Here is a 19420-nt window from a genome sequence, read left to right as displayed (position 1 = left end):
GGACTCCAGGTTGAACATAAGCTGGCAGCGTGCCTTTGTGGCAAAGAAGGCTAATGACGTCCTGAGCTGCATTAGAGAATCACAAAATCGCAGAATGGTAGGGGTTGGAAGGGACCTCTGTGGGTCATCTAGTCTAACCCCCCTGCCGAAGCAGGGTCACCTACAGTAGGCTGCACAGGACCTTGTCCAGGCGGGTCTTTAATATCTCCAGAGGAGAATCCACAACCTCCCTGGGCAGCCTGTTCCAGTGCTCCGTCACCCTCAGAGGGAAGAAGTTCTTCCTCATGTTTAGACGGAACTTCCTGTGCTTCAATTTGTGCCCATTGCCCCTTGTCCTGTAGCTGGGCACTAGTGAAAAGAGCTTGGCCCCATCCTCGTGACACCCACCCTTCAGATATTTGTAAGTATATATTAGGTCCCCTCGCAGCCTTCTCTTCTTCAGACTGAACAAGCCCAGCTCCCTCAGCCTCTCCTCATGGGAGAGATGCTCAAGTCCCCTCACCATCCTTGTAGCCCTCCGCTGGACTCTCTCCATTAGCTCTTCATCTTTCTTGAACTGGGGAGCCCAGAAATGGATGCAGTACTCCAGATGAGGCCTCACTAAGGCAGTGTAGAGGGGAAGGAGAACTTCCCTCGACCTGCTGGCTACACTCTTCTTGATGCACCCCAGGATCCCATTGGCTTTCTTGGCAGCCAGGTCACACTGCTGGCTCATGGTTAACCTGCCATCCACCAGGACACCCAGGTCCATCTCCACAGACCTGCTCTCCAGAAGGTCCACCCCAAGCCTGTACTGATGCATGAGGTTGTTCCTCCCCAGGTGCAGGACACTGGATTTGCCTTTGTTGAACCTCATCAGGCTCCTCTCTGCCCAGCTTTCCAGCCTGTCCAGGTCACACTGAATGGCAGCACAGCCTTCTGGTGTATCTACCACACCTCCCAGTTTGGTGTCATCAGCAAACTTGTTGAGGGTACATTCTAACTCTTCATCCAGGTCGTTGATGAAGGAGTTAAACAAGACTGGGCCCAGTACTGACCCCTGAGGGACACCACTAGTTACCAGCCTCCAACTAGACTCAGCGCCGCTGACGACAACCCTCTGAGTTCTGCCATTCAGCCAGTTCTCAGTGCACTTCACTGACCACTCATCTAGCCCATACTTCCTGAGCTTCCCTAGTAGGATATCATGGGAGACTGTGTCAAAAGCCTTGCTGAAGTCGAGGTAGACAACATCCACGGCTCTCCCTTTGTCTACCCAACCAATCATGTCATCGTAGAAAGCTATCAGATTGGTCAGTCATGATTTCCCCTTGGTGAATCCATATTGACTACTCCTGATAACCTTCTTTTCCTCCACTTGCTTGATGATGGCCTCGAAGATAAGCTGCTCCATCACCTTTCCCGGGATGGAGGTGAGGCTGACCGGCCTGTAGTTCCCTGGGTCCTCCTTCTTGCCCTTTTTGAAGATTGGAGTGACATTGGCCTTTCTCCAGCCCTCGGGGACCTCTCCTGTCCTCCAGGACCTCTCAAAGATGATGGAGAGTGGCTCAGCAATGACATCCGCCAGCTCCCTCAGCACTCGTGGGTGCATTCCATCGGGGCCCATGGATTTGTGGACGTCCAGATCGCTTAAGTGATCCCTCACACAGTCCTCCTCGACCAAGGGAAAGTCGATCTCTCTGTAGGCTGCTTCTCTTACCTCCGGGGCCTGGGTTTCCTGAGGGCCAGTCTTAGCACTGAAGATTGAAGCAAAGAAGGCACTCAGTAGCTCTGCCTTCTCCGCATCCTCTTTCACCAGGACACCCGCCTCATTCAGCAGCGGCCCCACATTGTCCCTAGCCTTCCTTTTGCTGCTGATGTAGTTGAAGAAGCCCTTCTTGTTGTTTTTGACATCCCTTGCCAGCTTCAATTCCAGGTGGGCTTTGGCCTTCCTCGTCGCATCCCTGCATGCTCTGACCACATTTCTGTACTCTTCCCAAGTGGCCTTCCCCTCTTTCCACATTCCATGGACCTTTCTCTTCCACCTGATCTCTGCTAGAAGCTCCTTGTTTAACCATGCAGGTCTCCTGCCTCCTTTGCTCAATTTCTTTCTCAGCGGCATGCACCACTCCTGAGCATGGAGGAAGTGATGTTTAAAGAGCGACCAGCACTCTTGGACCCCCCTGCCTTCGAGAGCCCTGGCCCACGGGATTCCTCCCAGTAGCTCCTTGAAGAAGCCAAAGTTAGCCCTCCTGAGGTCCAAGGTTTTGATCCTGCTTATCGCCCTGCTTCCTCCACACAGGATCCTGAACTCGACCATTTCATGGTCACTGCAGCCGAGTCTACCTCCGACCTTCACATCCTCCACCAGTCCCTCCTTGTTTGTTAGTACAAGGTCCAGCAGAGTGCCTTTCCTTGTTGGTTCCTCCACCACTTGCATCAGAAAGTTATCACTGATGCTCTGTAGGAACCTCCTGGATTGCGCCTGCCTAGCTGTATGGTCTTCCCAGCTGATGTCAGGCTGGTTGAAGTCCCCCAAGAGAACCAGGGCCTGTGACTGTGAGGCTGCTTGCAGCTGCCTGTAGAAGGCCTCATCAATTTCCTCCTCCTGGTCAGGTGGCCTGTAGTACACACCCACCGTAATGTCACCCTTATGATCCTGTCCCTTAATTCTAACCCACAAGCTCTCAACTCATTCCTCATTTGCCCCCAGGCCAAGCTCAATGCATTCCAGTTGCTCCCTCACATATAGAGCAACTCCCCCACCTCTCCTTGTTGGCCTGTCTTTCCTAAAGAGTCTGTAGCCATCCATGACAGCATGCCAGTCATGCCAGTTGTCCCACCACGTTTCTGTGATGGTGACCAAGTCGTAGCCGTCCTGCTGTATAATGTCTTCCAGCTCCTCCTGTTTATTGCCCATGCTACGTGCATTGGTGTAGACACACTTGAGCTGGGCTGTCAATGTGACCCCTGACCCTGGCACGCCAAGCCTAGGCTCGTCCCTAGTGAGCTGGACAACGTCCCCTTCCCCCTTCCAACCTAGTTTAAAGCCATCTCAATGAGCCCTGCCAGCTCGTGGCCAAGAATCCTTTTTTCCCTCTGAGATAGCTGAGTTCCACCTGTCGCCAGCAGGCCTGGTGCTGTCTACACCTCCCCGTGATCAAAGAAACCAAAATTCGATCGATGGCACCAGTCCCTGAGCCACCTGTTAACCAGGTGAGTTTTCCTGCCCCTATCAGTGCTGTTCCCTGCCACTGATGGGATGGAGGAAAACACCACCTGCGCCCTTGATCCCTCAACCAGTAGCCCCAGTGCCCTGAAGTCCCTTTTGATGGCCTTGGGACTTCTCTCCTCTATCTCGTCCCTGCCAACCTGCATTACCAAGAGGGGGTAGTAATCAGAAGGCCGCACCAGACGAGGGAGTTTCTTAGCAACATCCCTAACCCGGGCCCCAGGAAGGCAGCAGACTTCTCAGTGGGATGGGTCCAGTTGGAATATCGGGCCCTCTGTTCCCCTCAGAAGGGAATCACCTATGACAATTACCCTCCTTTTTTTCTTAGCTGAAGCAGTTGTAATACGTGGGGTGACTGACTCATCCTGGGAAACCCCCTGGATGGAGCTTCACCTTCACCCACATCCTCTGTGGCCGGTCCCTCACATTCCAGAGCCCCGTATCTGTTGCTTAAGGGCAACTGGGCCGGTGAGCGAGGTCGGGGGGAGATTCACTTGGCCCCCTGAGCAGGGACCCATTTCCATTCCCCCCCATCTCTTAGGTCCCCTCTTTCTGCTCTGTGGCAAGAGGGCAGGGGGTTGTCTGCTTTTTGTGGAACCGCCTCCTGCTGCCTCTGCCTCAGGGAGGGCAGGATGCGGCTCCACCAGTCGATCTCTCTCTCACACTCTCGGATGCTCCTCAACCTCTCCACTTCTTCTTTCAGCAGTGTTGAGGAGCAGTGTTGCCAGCAGGTCAAGGAAGGTGATCCTTCCCATCTATTTGGCACTGGTGAGTCCATACCTGGAGTACTGTTTTCAGCTCTGGGCTCCCCACTGGAAGAGATACATGGACATACTGGAGTGAATCAAGCGAAGGGCCACTAAGATGACTAGGGACTGGGAGCATCTCTCCTGTAAATAAAGTCTGAGAGAACTGCAAGACCTCAGAGGAGGATCTTATCAATGTGTTTAAATACCTGAAGAGATGGTTTAGAAGTAGTCAGACTCTTTTTACTGGTGTTCAGTGATAGCACAAGAGGTAGCGTGTGCAAACTGAAACAAACAACATTCCACCTTAACATGAGGAAACAATTTTTTGGTGTGGGGGTGACTGAACATTGTAGCAGATTTCTCAGAGAAGTTGTGGAATATCCCTGGAGATATTTAAAAGCCATCTGGACATGGTCCTGGGCAACCTGCTCTAGGTAGCCTTTCTTGAGCAGGGAATTTCTACCAGATCTCCTGAGGTCCCTTAAACATCAACTATTCTGTGATTCTGTGAGCAACTTCAAAATCTCTGTGATGCTTGATGAAGACATCTGAAGATGTCTGATCTGAAGACGTATCTGAAAATTAAGGATGAGAGTATGCCTAGGAATGATCTTTTATTTTATTTGCTATTTTCTTTCTAAAATACATATCATATTGAAGAATAGCTCAAGGTTTCTTTGATATTTGAAAGATACAGCAGAAACACCCTTGTGAAGAATTTTGTTTACATAGAATTATCAGGTTATAGTATCTCACATACTTTTGAGGGCAGGGAAAACCATAAAAAAATCAAGGTAACAAGAAGTTAAATAAGTGTTGTCTTTATTATTATAAGTTTTTCTATTGCATAAATTTTTAAGCTATGAAAATCAAAAGAACCTTCTCTTATATAAAATCAGTACTATAACTTACCCTGATCTCTTTATTCATGTGTCATAAATAAGCTAGGACTGAAAACACAGAAACATTCATATGCATGCATGTATTTGTGTGTAGAAATATATATATCATAAATAGATATGTATGTATATATATATGTGGATGTATGTGTGTGTATGCACATCTGTGTATACATATTCTTAAATGTCTGGGTATGTTTGTATGCATAGAAACTATATTTATGTATCTAAGGAGTCACCCACAGACTACATTCAGAGGCTTTTACACATGAACCTGAATTTTAGGCACCTGGAACTGAAAATGTAGGCCCTTATCCTTCAAACTTTTTCAACTGAGGAGCTTCTCCACATTGTTCAAAGAAAAAAATTTTCCTACATATTTAAAGCACCATCATTACTGGTACTTTGGATGTCCCACTGTGTTCTGTGCTTCCAAGGGCAAATTAACTACAGGAGAACCCCAAGTAGTGTACTACTATGCAAAAAATTAGAGAGTTTTTGGTCACAATCATGGAAGAAAAATGGAAATACAGGATGACACAGAGGTGTGTTTCTGATTAAAAAAATAATTTATAGTGGCATACAAAATGAGTAGGTGAAAACAAACCAGTAGAAAGGCATAAGAGAATTAGGCCTTTTTCTGCATTGTGAAATGCAAGTGTTACAGAAGGCAGACGGGATAAGGGGAAAAAATATGATTCCGTGTCCAGAATATGGGGCAACAGCAGGTCTATTTCCTGGAAGGAAGCTGTATCCTGAGGGTTACTTGCATAGAGGTATAAACCTTTTCAGGTGCATCAAGAGGCAAAGTTTCAATCTGTCAGTTTATTTCCTGATTTTTTGAGGCAAATAAAAGCTATTTGTGAAGTTCCTTTTGACTTTATTATGATTTCAGCAGAGAATATCACAAATATTTTTTCTTTTCTTTTCTTTTCTTTTCTTTTCTTTTCTTTTCTTTTCTTTTCTTTTCTTTTCTTTTCTTTTCTTTTCTTTTCTTTTCTTTTCTTTTCTTTTCTTTTCTTTTCTTTTCTTTTCTTTTCTTTTCTTTTCTTTTCTTTTCATTCTGTTTAGGAATGCAAACATTAAAAAAATGAACTTTTCTTGAGATTTACTAGAAGCCTTACTATAACCCTAAATGGCAAGAAAGGTATTAGGCTGACCTGTTTGTGAGGGTCATAGTCCTCCCTATTGGATACAATTTTACTAATGTCATGTAATTTTAGATACTAAAATATTAAATAGCCTGTTTAAAAGTATGGATGGTTTGGAGGTAGTGAATTCAAAGTTACTTTCAAGAATCCGTCTGGACCAACAGCTTTATTCTCTGCTATGTCTTTAAAACTACTAATTATTTCTATTATTGTTATTCTGCTATTTAAAGCGTCACATTGTTCTGCAGACAATTTAGCTAATTTTACTTTTTAAGCTCTTCGTGTGCTTGACTGTTACAAAGATACTGCTAGCTATATAATTGTTTGAAACAGGAAAGTAATTCACAGAATCACTCTTCTCTATTGTCTAAAATAATGTCACTAGCTTTTTTAACTGCAGAAATTGTCTGTCTTCCCAATCTCCAACATCCAGATAAACATCCAAATGAACACTTTTTTATTACATAACTCTCTTAGTGATAGATTGTAATTCATCTATTGTTTCTTACATATCATGTATACTGATTTCCTCTCTTAATTCTGCAATATTTTTTAAAATGCTCATTGCCTATTGTTTTTAAAGGTGTGTCTGTAAAACCTGGATTTTGCTTTTGGAAAGAGGTACTGTTATGTTATGTTATGTTATGTTATGTTATGTTATGTTATGTTATGTTATGTTATGTTATGTTATGTTATGTTATGTTATGTTATGTTATGTTATGTTATGATACGTTACGTTATGTTACATTACGTTACATTGAGTTACATTATGCTACGTTACACTATGTTGATATAGAGGTAGATTTGCCTCTGGATACTCTTTATATCTGAGAATAATTACAAATGCTTCCTGTAAATCAAAGTTTACTATGAAAAGTTTGAAAAGGAATAACTTGCATGGGAGTGTAACCAGCTTTTTTAACAACCATATGACGCATGGTCCTTGAAAACTGACTGAAATCTAGGGCAGCATGGAAATACAAGACAAACAAAGTTATAGCTATGAAGTAGCCCCCATTATGGCTATTTACACATATTTAGTGTTAGAAACATCCTCTATATCATTTTTCATCTACCTGTTCACCAGTGATAATCGACTTGTTGAAGAAAGACAACTATCTTAGTGGCTAATATTATTTTGCCCTTAAGAAGGCTTGAAAATTTAGCATCATCTCTTTGCTTATTTTCTGTCTTTTTTTTTTTTTTCTTGTCAGAAATAGTGCACTACTGTGACCGTAAAGGTTATGGTGATATTTGAACTGTCGTTTATGCAAGAATTATAGAGAAAAGATTTTTGAACACTTTCGGGAGGCAACTGGAGTCACCTGAAACAATGATGCACCGATAATTGCACTGTAATTACTGCTGCCCTAGATGTTGGTAATGGTGGCTGCATACAGATTGCTATAATGGCAAGAAGAAAATTTGCTGTATGCCACAACTACTCATCTGACTCTGATGTCAATCAAATCTGACAGAAGAACAAGAAAATTACTGAAAAAGAGCATCAGATTTTACGTGTTGTGAGGCACAGACTTAGTTCACTATTCCTTCTGCTAGTAGAAACCTCACTGCAATTTTTTGAGAGCTCAGAATGGGATGAAAACAAGAAGTTCAGAGGCTTCAGGTGTCTTAGCATGTCATTTGCTGTGAGGACAACTGCTGGTCATTGCTAAACTCACCCACCCTGTCTTTTCTCAGATGTCTGGCATAAGGTTCCTAGAGACAAACAGAGACATTATGGAGGGGCACTTCTTAAGTGAGTGCAAATGCTACTGTTTTCTAATGGGGCATGAAAGTTCACTTTGCTTGCAGGAGTGAGCAACTGGTGCCTTTTCAGTTCACTTTGAAGAGCTGAGTTACTTCTTAAACATTTTCGAACAAGGTTACTAATAGCCAAGATATAGGACTGAGGAGATGGACGATATGGACTCCGATATCCAAATTGAAGACCTTTTATTTATCAGAAAGCTGTGTTTTATACCCTTGCAAAGCTGTCCACACGCTCCAGCCCAAATCCTTATTCGTTAACATACATTGTTCACGCGCCTATTCTATATATTCAATTCGCTAGCCAAGCTGTGCATCATTTCTCCTCCATTTGCTCCGGGCGTTCTGCCAATGTCCTCTATTGCAAGTGATAAAGTCCTCATTTTAGTCTTGTTCAGAAACTCTCAAGGACGTTATGACCTTCGTTAATATAATATGTTTCCACACAGGACCATTAAACTTCAGTGACAGTTGTATATGTCTCTCAGATGGAGCAACTTACCTGATGAGGAGAATATCTCTGATACTTTTAGTTTATGAATATTAATGTATCTGGATAGAAAATGTAGCCTTAAACAATAAAATAAGCATATATCATCCAAGGTAAACGTACTGCCTACAGATACCTGTGGTAGGAAATAACATTTCTTTTCAAAAAACTCAGAGTTCAAAACTCTTTGCCAATTTTAAAAAGAACTGCCATCCTAATACAATAAGCTAAAAAAACCTCCAAAATAAATGCTCACAATGAATAAGACTTAGAGATATACAGCTCTAATTACTTTTGTCCACGAGCATACAGAACAAAGGCTATATTAAAGGGTTTGTTATCCATTAAAACCTTTTCCTGATAACATACATCTCTGAAAATCACAGAAGAAAATGTTCAGATGATAAAAATAATTTTCCTTCTAGACACTCTAATTTGACAGTTTTAATGAGGTAGCTATACGGACAGTCAAAAGAATATTATGTTTAAAAGATGAAACTGATTAGATCTGAGGACACTTGATGCTGCAGGTCTGTATAGGTGGGAGCTGAGAGTGCTTAGTGCCTAAATGATTCTACTATTTTAGTCAAAAGACACTGCAATTTTATAAGATAGATTTATGAGGAAATGTTAGAAATATCCAGCATTCCTGACGACATGGTGGAGATCATTTGACTGTAAAAACTTCTGTTTTAAAAGCCAAACACACTCCTTGGGGAGCAATGGAATGCCAGAGGCTCATTGCCAAGTATGCCTAGTCCTGGGAGGTTCTCCCAGGACTGCTGCATACACACCACATGCGCTCATGGGCTGGTGACAGCCTTTCCAGGATGCCACGTGACATCTTCAGGACAACTATGTGCTGTTGCCTGACAACCACATGACACCAAAGAGAATGTACTTTTGCAGGAAAGGCCATACATGCAGTATGTTTTTTTCTCCCTACTCAGGGAACCACATGAGCATAAGAATCATACACCTGAAACGTACAGACCTCTTTCCCTCCTCTATCCAGTCTCCACTCCAGGCTGAGAGTTAGCATGTTAGTCAGCATCCTTTCAGTGGTCCTTGCTGTGACATGGCTGAGTAAGTCTTGGGTTGCCAAGACAAAATTTACCTTGTAACTACGCAATTTAGTGTGCTTCCTTTGAAAATAAAGCTTGAGGAAAGGTTAAAAATAGTGGTGATTTGCTCTCCTGGCATTGAACAGTTTAGCCATTAGCTAGTTGGAAGAAGAAGTTGTGAACTTACAGTCACAGAATCACAGAATCACAGAATGGTAGGGGTTGGAAGGGACCTCTGTGGGTCATCTGGTCCAACCCTCCAGCCAAAGCAGGGTCACCTACAGTAGGCTGCACAGGACCTTGTCCAGGCGGGTCTTTAATATCTCCAGAGAAGGAGAATCCACAACCTCCCTGGGCAGCCTGTTCCAGTGCTCCGTCACCCTCAGAGGGAAGAAGTTCTTCCTCATGTTCAGACGGAACTTCCTGTGCTTCAATTTGTCCCGATTGCCCCTTCTCCTGTCACTGGGCACTACTGAAAAGAGCTTGGCCCCATCCTCCTGACACCCACCCTTCAGATATTTATAAGCATATATTAGGTCCCCTTGCAGCCTTCTCTTCTTCAGGCTGAACAAGCCCAGCTCCCTCAGCCTCTCCTCGTAGGAGAGATGTTCCAGTCCCCTCATCGTCCTCATAGCCCTTCGCTGGACTCTCTCCATTAGCTCTTCATCTTTCTTGAACTGGGAAGCCCAGAACTGGACACAGTACTCCAGATGAGGCCTCACTAGGGCAGTGTAGAGGGGAAGGAGAACCTCCCTCGACCTGCTGGCTACACTCCTTCGAATGCACCCCAGGATGCCATTGGCCTTCTTGGCAGCCAGGTCACACTGCTGGCTCATGGTTAACCTGTTGTCCACCAGCACTCCCAGGTCCCTCTCCACAGAACTGCTCTCCAGTAGGTCTGCCCCAAGCCTGTACTGATGCATGAGGTTGTTCCTGCCCAGGTGCAGGACCCTGCATTTGCCTTTGTTGAACCTCATCAGGTTCCTCTCTGCCCAACTTTCCAGCCTGTCCAGGTCACGCTGAAAGGTCCAGCTCACAGTCCAAGTTTCCCATCAAGTGACCAGTTGAAGATTACTCAAAAGATGGCCAAGATCAAATTCTTCTCAATGAAGAGCATGTAATGTCTTCTAGAGCATGCTGAGGCATTGAACCACAGGAGTGGTGGGTACCTGGACTGGTCGGGAGAAGTTTTCCCATTCTCAGGAACAATTTGAATGAGAAGGTGTTCAATATCCAGCTAAGTAACACTGACAGGAACCAGCCTTGACAGCAGTGAAAAATAACATTTGCTATTCTTGATAAACTGTGTGCTTGTCTCCTGTCTTGGTACCCTTAGAAGAGAACAGCAGAAGCATAACCCATGCAATCCTAACTTGGTCTGAAGCACTGAGTCAGTTGCGCGTTTCAGCATTTTATTCTCTTAAAGGGCGTGTATTGAATTGAATTGAATTGTATTGAATTCAGTAGGGCTTAAGCACGTTCTGAATTGCTTTTCTGCATTAGGGTTTCGGGTGAATTCTATAAAAAAACAATATGAAGCAGTTCACAGTCCCTTGATATTGATTCTCCTGCCCTGGATGGGGCTGCATTGTAGAAAAGAGAAGATCCATCTGAAGGTTTCAGAGTTATAAATGCTGTTTATAAAAATTGTACTTTCTATAAAACCAAGATTGTTCTAAAGATCTTCATTCTCTGCCGTCTTCTTATTTTCTTATAATAATCATTAAGAGGAACAGATGGAGGTTTATTTCCAATTCTTTGTACCAGGAAGAAAGCACACAGACATTTAATTTGCAGACCAATCTTCTGCTACTTAACAGGTTTACGGATACAAATTGTCAAGCTTTACTTCTCTCTCCTCCTCCTTCACTCACATAAAGTGCTCTGAGTGTGGCTACTATAAATGTAGATATTCAAGGGATATTGTACTGTGGGAAAGATAACTTACTCTCTGTAACAACTTTTGTATCTGGTATGAGATAATCTATATGGAAATAGTAAGACTGTTAACTATTGTCACCTCTGATAAAAGAAATAATAGAACAGAAAAGCTGCTTCTATTCAAACAAATTTGGAGGAAAACCTATCTCGAAATTGCAAACACCACCTAAACCTCCAGGAACTGCTATATATTTCTTGTTACACATTAATATATGGAATGAAAGTTTGTTTGAATTCTGAGAAAACTACTAATATTTTATCTGTCAAGTAGGCAGACTTTGTGTTATAATCTTCTGACTCATAAGAAAGGGTTGAATATTTGCAACAGAAAAGTAAGAAGCTTGATGCTCGATTCAAAAATTAAATAACCATTGCTGACTGGCAGGACTTAACCAGACATGAAAATGTGCACAACAACTTGAAAGTATTACAGACCAAAGAAAAAAGAGGTAAGGGCAAAAATTAATTTAAATCAGAGGAAGTATGACTTGCAGCAGGACATGTAACTACAATTTTTGACATAGATGAAAGGAAACATTACAGATACACTGAAGTTTAAAATGCAGCAGAGTAGTCAGTGGGGTAATGAATTCAAGGTTAGAGAACAACAAAAATAAAAAGACAGTAAATGAGCACATCCAAATGGGACAAAATTCTAAAAGACAGCATCACTCTTCCACTATTTCACCTAAAGTTCAATCATCCTGAGAATATGTTATGACTTATACACTACTTAGAGAAAGCTGTCATTTAACCTCATAAAATAGACTCAATAATTCAACTGATTGTTGTATAAGAATCCATATCAAGATATAAAGATGTAAGGTATCGCCAATGTCTGCATGAAACCCAGCACCTGGTGAAGTCAATTGTAACAGACTTCGGTGGGGTAATCAGTATTCATTTTATATCTTTTATATGCCTGCTGATCTAGATGTAGACAAAATCATTTAACCAAAATATCTTCCCTGTTCAGTACATTAGAATTCATGAAAATAACATACTAGACCTGAAAATGTTAAAGCTGAAGTTAGTGCTTTTTTTTTTTCCTTAAAATGAGTTTTTGAAAAAAGTAGGTTTCGAAAATCGAAAAGTATTTGTGGATGTTCTAAGTAGCAGATTTGGGTTCATCTTGTTCCTCCATTTCAACCATGTATCTCAGATGCATGGCAGGTATCCTAACTGCAAGACTAGGGAGACACAATAAGTGAATAATTTCCTACACATCAGGCCACAGAAAGCAAAATAAGTGCACAGCTCCATAACCCAGTAGTTACATTCCTCTGAATGATCATAAATCTGGATCAAAAAATGTCTTTTGTCCAGTGACTTCTTAGTCTAAAGTATATAAACAATTATTATTCTATCTAACACTCTGTGCCTTAGTTTCCTTCTATAAAGTGAAAATGACTGGTACTTCCAAGTGTTATGGAGTTGTTTTGAAAACAAACTTTAAATGCTTCTCTAAATCCATACAGTTTCCTTATAGAAAGCTACAACATTTACACTCAAAGCTGTCAAGCAACATTTTCCTATTTGAGTAAACTATGTGCTTCATGAACTACTTTAAGAAATATATGCTATTCCTTTTTCCTTATTTTTAAAAAAGTCATCAGAAGGGTGGAGTAAATAAATACATAGTAAATTTCTAAAAGGAAGAACTGAGTAGGTTTTACTATCGCCTCAATCATTCTAAATACCTTAGAATGATAAATGTTTTCCTAGATTGTCTGCAAAGGCACATTCAGACCATAATGTTGATTCTCCTGTGATAAAGCTTTTCACAAACCTTCCATAGTGATGGATGTCAGAAGTATCAGAACATCCTTTCCTCACAACAGCCAGAAAAATCATCAAATTTATCACACATATAGGATTGTGTTTTGATTGAACTATGAAAATTTTATAATTCCTTGCTTTTTTTAGGAGTTTGCACAACTGAAGATAAATTTACGGCACAATGACAAATAGAATGTAATAATAATTTTAAAATTGGGTCAACATATGGATACATAATTAACATGAGTTGTAGTAGAGTTGCTCACCAACTCAATGAGGCTGAACTACTTAGCAACATGATAAACTTTGAATATATCATCTTGTCATGATGCAGCAGTGGTGAGCAGAACTTTAGATACACAGCTCATTCTTGACTCTGATGAGGCCAGAATTTATCTTCCCCAGTGTAAAGCATCCTCAGGTCAGGCTTGTTTTACCTCTCTTTCACTATGCAGAAGAGTACTGAACATGCTCCAGTTAGCCATTTCTGATCTAGCCTGTTTGCATACACTACTGCTTTTCCCACAACAACTCGTTTCTTCTGTGTATCTCTGATGGGAGATTGTGGTTGTGTGGCCCAGTGACTCAGAAATCACCTGAACAACAGCTCATGTCACCTGTCATTGTGAGAACACTTCCTCATCTCCTTTTAAGAGGCATATTTCAAGTATTTAAGTTACAACAGGTGTGTAGAGATGCAAGTATGCTATAAGAAATTCAGAAATTGTAATGTAAGCACATTTGTGATAAGTGTAGAAAGTGCGGGAAAATATTAACTAAAATAGATTACCATCTCACCACTGCAAGGGAATGTGATTGGCACAATAAAGTCACCTAACCAGGTTTGAATTGTAGGCACCGGAGAAAACAAGTCAATTAAAAAAAAAAGGAAACACAGAAGACAATGTTCTACTTTTCAAAAAAATACATATCGGCAACAATCTACATCAAAAAAACATTGACTTCATCCACCTTTGGTCCAGCTAGCTCTTATTTAAACCTGGATGGATTCAGAAGAGAAATGGGATAAGAAGACCTATCCATTTTATAATTTCTCCACACAACACAGTGCATCCTCAGCTGCAAGAACGGAAGTTTGTTGCCATCAACACGTCTGGTAGGTGACTTCATCTTACCTCCACCTTGTGCGGGTTCCTGACCACCAAGTTGATAACTAAATTAACTGCTGCTTTACTTTTCACAGTTGAAAAAAAGGAAAAAATAGCCAGACCAAACCAAAATGAAAACAGAAGAGCTGGAAGGGAAATAACCACTTTCCCATTTCTAGTAATCCTTCGATTTGAGAGAAGACAACCATGTCCCTCTAATATTTCCAGCGATGCAACGTACTTGAAAAACAATGTGTTTGGAGAGTTCTGCTAATACTTCCCCTTTAATTAATTTTTTTCCAGACTGCGAGTAGAATTGTTACTATTTGTTCTGAATGTCTGTAAATACTGCAGTCATTTTTTTTTACCAGCAAAATGTTATTGAATGTCTGGAAACAAACAGAAAGGTGTAAGAAAGAAGAAATTTTTTTTCCTTCATGCAACTGCAGTATTAACAAGACAGGTAGAATGGTGTTCGCATGAATCCACAGAAGCAGAAATACAACCAAAAACATAGAAGACACACAGTAACAGCATAATGTAGCTGGTAACATACACTTCTATCATGGAAGTTATTACAGTATTTGCCTTTTGTCAGTACTATAAAATACCTTTCTCACACAATTCACTCTCAGAAGATAGCACTCAAAAAAATTCAACCAGATGGTGTGCAAAATTCTATTAGAAAAAGTTTGACTGATATGAAGATTAGGAAAGGAAAACTTTAGTGTGGATTCAAAATCTTTAATGTCAGGATCTACTGGGAGATATATGCACATTCAATATGTTGTAGAGTCTCCTTCTCTGGAGTTATTCAAGACCAGCCTGGACAAGGTCCTCTGCAGCCTGCTGTAGGTTACCCTGCTTCGGCAGGGGGGTTGGACTAGATGACCCACAGAGGTCCCTTCAAATCCCCACCCATTCTGTGATTCTGTGATTCTGTGATTCTGTGATATGCTCTATTTGTTTAGGAATAATACCTGCACTAAAATTTGTTTGACCCTAGGCAAAATGCTTGGAGCAAGTATTCTGAATCATTAATAAAATATATTTATACTTGCAACTGTTGTGTACAAAATACTTAAACTACCCTTATTCACATAGTACGTACATGTCCCAGGAGATGTAATTAATAATAAATCCATCTTTCACCATTTGGATGCTTCCGTTTTGTACCTTTCTCCTCTTCTTATCATAACCCTCAAGCATGCTTTGAAAGAAATGAATAGGGGTCAATCAGTAATTTCTGAGTAAAAATTTAAATGAGGCTGTGAAGCTGCAAGTCTATGTGAATATGTAAATTGCTCTTCCAGCTTCCTCTCAACAGAAATCTAAAAACAGATACTCAATATTTGCCATTAATCAAAATCTTTATATATTTTCAAATGTTTGGACTAATTAAAATCATTTATAACAAGCTAAACACATACTGTTCATAATTGCAAATGTTTTAACTTTAGTAATTCCACAGATCAAAGATATCACCAAGTCTAATTAGGTTAAGTCATATCAGCTTTGATAGTTGTGACCCAGTAAATATGATTATATTTGCCACCACTGGTGTTGGTGAAGCAGGTGATGGGCTGTGTCAGGACCCAGGGGATGGGACTGCCCTTGGCCTGAGCGGGGCTGAGCTGGGTTTACCAGATGCCCCATGGCCAAGTGCCCATTGCCCAGCCTGTCTGAGCTCCAGCTCTGTGAGTGCTGCTGAGGAAGGAGCTGACAGTCCCAGGCAGTCCCTGATGACCAAATGGCCCCAGGGGATATTAGAGGGTTTTGGCATCTTTCACCCCTTGCTTTAGAGCTGGGGGAAAGGAAGCAGGCAGAGATGTATGAAATGAAAGGAAAACGTATGAAAAAAAGGCAAAATGACCACAGGACTGAGGAGGAGGAGACCCCATGGCCAGCATCATGCTCCTTCTGGTGAGAGCTCAGGGTGGTGGCCATGGGGATGATGTGCCCATCCCTTCCAGGTCTTTCTGTAGGAAACAACAGTGTCAGCCTCTGTCTCAAGCCACGGGAACACTGGACCACAGCACCAGAGACAAGATATTGGTACTGGGAAGATTTGCTGGGGCTCAGTAGTGATTTTAACTGTTGCTCTGAAGCTTTTCTTCATAGAATAAGAAGGACCTTAAATATTACCTGGACTAACAGTAAATTCTTGGCTCCATACATATGGTGTGTTCCTTGTGGCCTGCCAGAAGACTAGTGTGACATTCAATAACACACAAGGAAATGAATTTGTCATCATCAGATTCAGTTATCTGGGCTTAAACTACCACTTCCCAATTTAGATGCAACAAACTAGGGCTATTGTCTGAGAATGATGCAGAGCAAAACTAAGACTTCCGTTTCTGAACCCACAAGATATGTAATCTCATTTATTCAGTATTGTCATACATGGGACTTATGCCTAATTTTTTCTAGTCTTTTATGCAACATGATAATTTTGAAGACTATTTTTTCAGAATATCTTTAAGTTAAAATTTCCATGATGATTAGTGATTAATGTTAACTTCTCCCTGTCATGCCATGCTTTTGAACAGCTTTGTTCTATTGCTTTTACATAACACAATACATGGAAATAAAATAAGTTCCTTCCTAATGTATACTAAAAGTATTACTACTTCACTGAAAAATCCTTGTGATATTCTCTAACTTTGACACCACCTATCCTTTATATCAATTATGTTTGGTAATGGTTCCAAATTACATTATCTAAATTGTATTACTGTGAAATAGTATTTAATTAATTCCTTTCTCAATGTGACATTTGTTTGTATTTCTCAATTTTCTTTAAACAATGTAATCCAAGGCTAACAAATTTGACTTCATTTATAAAACAGTCAGACTAAATTCCCACATTCTCACAGTTTTGTCAGTGTTGTTTTTTTTTCCCAATACTCATGTTACTAGCTGTGAATGTCAATAAGTTAAAGTGATACTGATGCCTCTAAAATGTACACAAGCGTGAAGCTTATTTTGTCACCAGAAAGAAGCCACTATTATCTGTGAAAATACTTTAGGGGAATTGGCATCCTACGCATCACATGAAAAATTATTTGCTTATTATGACTTTCACGTTAGTTATCAGTAGTCTTCATTATGAGACCTCTGTGAAAAGTTGTAAAGTTATTTCAGTTCAAAAAATTCCTGTCAAAAAATAAGTGTTGTAAAAGGCATTTTTTTGTAAGAAATAGAATACATAAACTACTTGACCAATTACCCTCCCCACCCCCCGCTTGCTAATCATATCCATAAATGGTCTTATCCAATGAGAACAACTAAAGCAAAATTCCTAAAGATCCTGTACGGGGAAAGATTCAGTGAATTATGTCAGTAAAAATGCAGTTATAATCTGAGATAATACAATAAATAAAAATCAGTCTTGTTTGAAATCTGCACCAAGCAGCATAACTACTGATGCTTGATGTCTCAGATATGGCACCTTTTCCTAACATTTTTCCAAATAAAGTAGCTAAGCTCTTTGCATTGTTATAAACCGAACTCATATGTATTTTTTTTTTACAGTTTGCACCACTTCCTCTTGTTATGAAACTCTGCAAGACTTCATGATAAAATAGGGTTCAACAATGAGTATGAGGGACACAAAATAGACAAGAATTTGTAAAATCAAGCAACAGCTTTTCTACTTTTGATGTCTTCTGCCCTTGCAGATCTACACAGACAGACAGATCTGCAGACACATATCCTCCTTCAGCTCGGCTTTATGGGATTCTTCAGGACAGATGCACTGTGAAACCCCCTTCTAGGAGACACCCTTAGCACATGAGTCAAATACATCAATTTGCAATGAGCTATAGATACAAAACATGATTCTGCCTGGAATACTTGAGAAAAACTCTCATGAGGTGACTTTTTGTGAGATATGTCAAGAAAGTGCCTTGTGCAGCAAGTGCTAGTCTCCACTTTCTTCCTGAATTTGGCTGCCTCAGCTTCACTGCTTACAATAGCCATCAGGAGGCCTCACTTGCCAGGTGCCTCCCCAGAGAACGGATAAGATGCCCAGGAAACAGATCTTGTTTTAGTCAAAGAAATGGCAGTGTTAGAAGAACCAGACTCGGATAGGACAGAGTGCTCTAGAGTGCATAGAAGTCGGAAGTTGAGTTTTACAAATTTTCTCAAGTAAGAAATTATTCTACTCAATTCTTCTGTAAAGAGCAAAGAAAGAAGCCTCTGCTTCCTAACACTGCTTTCCATTGAATCATAGAATCAGAGAATGATCAGGGTTGGAAGTGACCCTCAAAGACCGTTTAGTTCGTACCGCCCTGCTGTATCTTTGCCCCTTGTCCTGTCACTACAGGCTTTTGTTGAAAGTCTCTCTCCATCTTTCGTACAAGCCCCTTTAAAATATTGCAAGGTTGTGACAAGGTCTCCCTGGAGCTTTCTCTTCTTCAGACTGAAGAACCCCTACTCTCTCAGACTTTCTTCCTAGGAGAGGAGTTCCATGCTTTTGACTGTTTTTGTGACCTTCCTCTGGACTTGCTCCAACAGGTCCATGTCTTTGCTGTGCTGAGGGCTCCAGAGCCGGCCTCCCGGTTGGGTGTCTAGAGAGTGGAGTAGATGGGGAGAATCAGTACCCTTGACCTGCTGGACGTGCTTCTTTTGATGCAGTCCAAGATACAGTTGGCTTTCTGGGCTGTAAGTGCACATTGTCAGCTCATGTCCAATTTTTCTGTCCACCAATATTCCCAAGTCCTTCTTCACAGGGCTACTCTTAATCCATTCATCTCTCAGTCCGTATTGCTACTGGGGATTGTCCCAACCCAGGTGCAGGACCTTGCACTTGGCCTTGTTGAACTTTGTGAGGTTTGCACAGGCCCACTTCTCAAGCCTGTTAAGGTCCCTCTGGGTGGTATCATTTGCCTCTAGCAAACCAGCCGCACCACTCAGTGTTGTCTGCCGACTTCCTGAGGGTGTACTCAGTGCCACTGTTGATGTCATTGATGAAGATATTTAATAACATTAGTCCCAGTAACGACCCTTGAGGGACACCACTTATTACTGATTTCCACTTGGACATTGAACTGTTGACTATCATTCTTTAGATGCAGACATTAGCCAATTCTTTATTCATTTAACAGATCATCCTTAAAATCCATAACTGTCTGCTTTAGCAGCAAGAAAGTTGTGTGGGAATGTACCAAAGGTCTTACAGAAGTCAAAGTAGATGACATCTGCAGCTCTTCCTTGTCCACTCATGCAGTTACTCTGTCATAGAAGACCACTAGAT

Source organism: Opisthocomus hoazin, chromosome 1 (assembly GCF_030867145.1).
Source record: "Opisthocomus hoazin isolate bOpiHoa1 chromosome 1, bOpiHoa1.hap1, whole genome shotgun sequence".
Classification (NCBI taxonomy): domain Eukaryota; kingdom Metazoa; phylum Chordata; class Aves; order Opisthocomiformes; family Opisthocomidae; genus Opisthocomus; species Opisthocomus hoazin.
The sequence above is the reverse complement of the archived record's forward strand: the minus strand, read 5'-3'. Positions refer to the sequence as shown.